Below are 6,000 nucleotides of genomic sequence, written 5' to 3' on the forward strand. Positions count from 1 at the left end.
TATGGGTATCTACCTTCCTCATGTGTGTTTCTTGTAGATAGCATATGATAGGGTTTTGGATTCTAATACACTCTGCTATTCATTTGCATTTTATGGGTGAGTTCATTCCATTCACATTCAGGGTTATTATTACCAGCTGTGTGTTTCCCAACATTTTGATTTCTGCTCCTAGGCCTGCCTTTTCTTCTTTCACTATTTCCTTCTACACCAATATTTGTTTTTAATCAGTCCCCTATATTTTACTTCCCTTTCTACACCCTCCCTTCTTATTCTCCTCCTTATTTTCTTTGCAGTCTTTTTAAAACTATCACCCCACCCTGCTTCCCTCCCCCCCCCAGTCCATTTGTTACTCTTATACTCCCCTATAGGGCACAAATCTATTCTCTGCCCCAGTGGATTGGATTATTCTTCCCTCTTTGGGTCAATTTCAATGCATGTAAGAGTTGAGTATTTCCTATCTACAACTTCTTTACCCTTCCAGTGTATTGATGTTCTCCCCCCTCCCTCCATGAGCTTCTTTGTGACATATAAATTTACCCCCTTTTATTTCTTTTCCCATTTCTTTTAGTATTAATCTCTTTTTAGCTCTAGTTTTGTATATATATTTACATATATATACACATGTATATGTACTTATTCATACATATATCTACATACATATTTATGTCTTGTCATTTCTTCCTGTACAGTTTGTCACTGTTCCCTCTCAGTGTAATTCTTCTAGCTGCCCAAGTGATAATAACAATTTTTAAGAGTTACCAATGACCTCTTATAGGGATACATATTATTTTAACTTATTGAGTCTCTTTTTAAAAAGTTGGGGGTTTTTTGTTTTTCTTTTTTCCCTCTTTTTAAATTATCTTTTGATGATTCTCTTGAGTTCTGTGCTTGGACATCAAATTTTCTGTTCAGGTCTGGTCTTTTCTTTACGAATGCTTGGAATTCTTCTATTTTGTTGAATGACCATACTTTCCTCTGTAAGAATATAGTCAGCTTTGCTGGGTAGTTGATTCTTGGTTGTAGACCTAGTTCCCTTGCTTTCTGCAATATCATATTCCATGCCATTCAGTCCTTCAGTGTCAGTGCAACCAGATCCTGTGTTATCTTCACTGTGGTAACATTGTATCTGAATGACTTCTTCTTGGCAGCTTGTAATATTTTTTCCTTGTTCTGATCGTTCTTGAATTTGGCTATAACATTCCTGGGTGTTGTCAGTTGGGGATTAAGTCCAGGAGGTGATCTGTGGATTCTTTCAATCTCCACTTTTCCCTCTTTTTCTAGAATATTGGGGCAGTTTTCTTGGATAATTTCCTGTAGTATTATGTCCAGGCTTTTTCTTTCATCATGGTCTTTTGGTAGACCAATGATTCTTAAATTGTCTCTCCTCGAACGATTTTCTAAATCCTCTGTTTTGTAAATGAGATGCTTCATATTTTCCTCAATTTTTTCATTCTTTTGGTTTTTATACTGTCCTGCTGCCTTGTGAGGTCACTTAATTCTAGTTGTTGTATTCTGGTTCTTAAAGACTAGATTTCATCCCTGGCTTTTTTGTCATCCTTATCCTTCTGCTTCTGATCTGATTTTCTTTGGAGGTCATCTTTCATTCTCTTTACCTCATCTTTCATCTCCTTTGCCTCATCTTTCATCTTATTTGCCTCATCTTTCATCTCCTTTGCCTTATTTTCAAGCTTGTTGATTTTGGCTTTCAAGACACTATCTTCTGTTTCTAGATGACTTATCTTAGTTTTTTCTTTTTCCAATTGTCTTCAACCTCTCTTAACTGTGTTTTGAATTGCATTTAGAGTTCTTCCAAAGCCTGTATCCAATTCTCTGGGATTTCTGATTCATTGTTTGATGATCCCTCCTCCTCTGTTCCATTTGCTCTTTGTTCATTGCCTGTATAGAAGCTGTTGACTATAATTTCTTTTTTTCTTTTTCTGTTGTTTGCTCATATTTATCCCTTCTTTACTCCCCATATTTGTCTGTCCTCTTGCTCCACTCATTTTTTTGGTTTTGGGGTTTTCTGACAGTCTCCCCTCTTGGAGCTTTGCCAGGAGAGTTCTCAGTGCAGTCTTTTGAATTGAGTCCAGCAGGAGGGTTCCTCAGCTCTGTCTTGTTGTTAGGTTTGATATTCAGTCCCCCAGGAGCATTTAGTTTGTAATTGGTAAGGAAGGGTATTCAGAGGTCTGAACTTTTGCTGCTTCTATGCCACCATCTTGACTCCACCATAGATAACATTTATTATACACCTACTTATTATTGACAGACTGTCAGAGGAGAAAGGAGGGCATAGATCTGATGAGGACAGTAAAAAGTGAAGAGACATGGATAACACCAAAGCTGTGAGCCTGGATGACTGAAAAGATGGCATTAACCTCTATAGTAGGAGGGAAGGGGGAGGGGGCTATGCGTTTAGAGGAAAAGATGCTAAGTTCTATTTAGGACATGATGATTTTGAGATGTCTACAAAACTTCCAGTTTAAGATGTTGATAAGATGAACAAGCAGTTGATCATGTAGAACTATGCCTCAGGAGAGAGACTAGGGCTAGATAAATAAATCTGAGAGATATGATAACTGACCCCATCAGAACTGATGAGCTTGCTAAGCGAGACAGTATAGAGAGAAGAGAGGGAGAGGGAGAGGGAGAGGGAGAGAGAGACGGAGAGGGAGAGGGAGAGGAGAGGAGAGGAGGTCAATGATAGACTCTTGAGGATCAAAACCAATTAATGGGCATGGTTTGGAGGAAGATCTAGCAAAGAAGATAAGAGTGGTCAGACAGGTAGAGAGAATTGGTAGAAAATAGTGTCTCTAAAGAGGGAAGAGAGCCTAGAAGAAGATTATCAACAGTGTTAAAGGCTGCAGAGAAATAAAAAAGAATAATGACTGAGAAAAGGAGTTGGAAATTAAGAAATTGTTGGCATTTGTGGAGGGAGGTTTCAGTCAGAGAGAAATTTTCAAGTCAGAAGCCAGTCTACAAAGAATTTAAGAAAAGACTGAGAGGAAGTAGAGGCACCGATTGTAGATGGACTTTTCAAGGAGCTTAGTCACAAAATGGAGGAAAGGCAGGATAATAACTATGGGGATTATAGGATCAAAGGAAGAGTTTTTCAAAAGAGAAGCAGCCAGTAGATGAGTCTGAGAGAATAGGGATGACAGAGAGGGCAATCTTCTGGAGAAAAGAGGAAGAAATGGAATCACCTGGACATGTAGAAGGGTTTGTGCTGTCAAGAAGAGTCACTTCTTCATGTGAGACATGGATAAAAGAGAAGATAGCAAAGTGTCAGAGTAACCCGAGGTGAGGGGTGGAAAAGAAGAGGGAACTCAAAGATCATAGCTGAAAACTAATCTTTAAAGACTAGAATTGGGCAAGTAGATGCCAATTATCTCACAAGACAGCAAGAATTAATAAAGCAAAGTCAAATGAATGACAAAATAGAAGGAAACATGAACTATCTTATTGAGAAGACATATAACCTGGAAACAGGTCCAGGAGAGACAATTTGAGAATCAGGTCTACCTGAAAACCTAGAAATAAACAGAAACCTTGATATCATGCTACAAGAAATTATCCAAAAAAAAAACCTGACCTAATATTCTTGAACAAGAGGGAAAAACAAACATTGAGAGAATCTATAGATCACCTTCTACATTAAATCCTCAAAAGACAACCCCCAGAAATATAATTGCTAAATTCAAGAGCTTCCATGCTAAGGAAAAAATATTGCAAGAAGCCAGAAAGAGACAATTCAGATATCAAGGAGCAGCAATCAGGATCACACAAGACCTGGCAGCTTCCACACTAAAGGACCGCAAGGCTTGGAACATGATATTCAGAAAGGCAAGGGAATTGGGTCTTCAACCAAGGATCACCTACCCATCAAAACTGACTATATATTACCAGGAAAAAGTATGGGCATTCGACAAAATAGAAGATTTCCAAGTATTTGTAAAGCAAATACCAGAACTAAGTGGAAAGTTTGATATCGAAACACAAAGATCAAGAGAAACATGAAAAGGTAAATAATAAAAAGAGGGAAAAGCGAGAAAATGTTTTTTTTTTTCAAACCTGCTTCTTGAAGGGCTACAATTAGATCAAATTATATATATTAATATATGGGGGAAATGTTATTTGTAACTCTCAAAAATTATATTCACTACTATAGTAATTAGAAGAATCATCCACAGGAAGAGATTGGGGTAATAAGTGCTATAAGATGATATATAAGTGCTGAGGCTACCTTTGAATTCTATTCTGGACTCTAGATCCAGCACTCTATATACCACACCACCTAGCTTCCCCCACACTTGTTTTTGTGTGCTTTGCATGTTTTTTTTTTGCTTTGCATATTTTTATAACATCATGATAAACCCTCCAAATACTTTCTATTTTTTTATTTTAATTTATTGATTAATTAAGAAAATTTTTCCATGGTTCCATGATTCATGTTCTTTCCCTCCCCTCCTCCCACCCTCCTCCGATAGCCAATGCACAATTCCACTGGGTTTTACATGTGTCCTTGATCAAGACCTATTTCCATATTATTGATATTTGCACTAGGATGATCATTTAGAGTCTACATCCCCAATCATATCCCCATCAACTCATGTGATCAAGCAGTTGTTTTTCTTCTGTGTTTCTACTCCCACAGGTCTTCCTCTGAATGTGGATAGCTTCTTTCTCCTAAGTCCCTCAAAATTGTCCTGGATCATTGCATTGCTGCTAGTAGAGAAGTCCATTACATTCGATTATACCACAGTGTATCCATCTCTGTGTACAATGTTCTCCTGGTTCTGCTCCTCTCACTCTGCATCAATTCCTGGAGGTCGTCCCAGTTCACATGGAATCCCTCCAGTTCATTATTCCTTTGAGCACAAGAGTATTCCATCACCATCAGACACTACAATGTGTTCAGCCATTGCCCAATTGAAGGGCATCCCCTCATTTTCCAATTTTTGGCCACCACAAAGAGTGCAGCTATGAATGTTCTTGTTCAAGTCTTTTTCTTTATTATCCCTTTGGGGTACAAGCCCAGCAGTGCTATGGCTGGATCAAAGGGCAGACAGTCTTTTTGTGTCCTTTGGGCATAGTTACAAATTTCCCTCCAGAATGGTTGGATCAATTCACAACTCCACCAGCAGTGCATTAGTGTCCCTACTTTGCCACATCCCCTCCAGCATTTATTGCATTCTATACTAAGTGATAAGGTGATTACTTCCAAATACTTTCATTTGTACTTCAAATGTTTTTTTTTCTTCCTGGTTGGCATAATAAGTACTTAGTATAGAATGCAATGAACTTGGATTCAGAAAAACACAAGTTGAAATTTTACATTTGACACTTACTAGCTGTGTTAATACAAGCAAACCACAATTAGGCTCTCTGCACTTCCATTTTCTGATCTATAAACTGAGCATAATAAATGCCTGGACACCTACTTCATGGGGATCCTGTGAGGGTCAGATGACATAACATCAGTCTATAAAGCTTTACATAAATCTGCAAGTGCTAAATAAGCTTTAGCTTTTTGTTTTATATTTTCATTTGGCAGAATTATAGAAATAAATTTTTTTAAGACAAGTTGATGCCCACAAGAGTAGAGATGATAGATGTGAGGAGTACTGTAGAGTAGAATCAAAAACCATGAATTCCTCAATAAATAAGTGGTCAAAGGATATGGACAAAATTCTCACAAGAATTGCAAACTATTAACAACCATATGAAAGAATGCTCTGAGTCACTAAAAAGTAAGAGAAATGCTCATCAAAATAACCTTGAAGCTGCACCTTATGCCCCAGGAAATTAGCAAAGATGACAAAAAATGGGAATAGTAAATGTTAGTGGAATTGTGGGAAGGCACGCATTCTAGTGTATTGTTGGTGGAGCAGACAACCATTTTGGAAAGTAGTTTGTAATTATGTTTTAAAAGCAGATAATATTCCATTCCCTTTAAAGCAGAGGCTCTATATTGGGGTTTTTGTGGTAGCAAAGAATTAGAAA

This window comes from Monodelphis domestica, chromosome 2, assembly GCF_027887165.1.
Source record: "Monodelphis domestica isolate mMonDom1 chromosome 2, mMonDom1.pri, whole genome shotgun sequence".
Taxonomy (NCBI): domain Eukaryota; kingdom Metazoa; phylum Chordata; class Mammalia; order Didelphimorphia; family Didelphidae; genus Monodelphis; species Monodelphis domestica.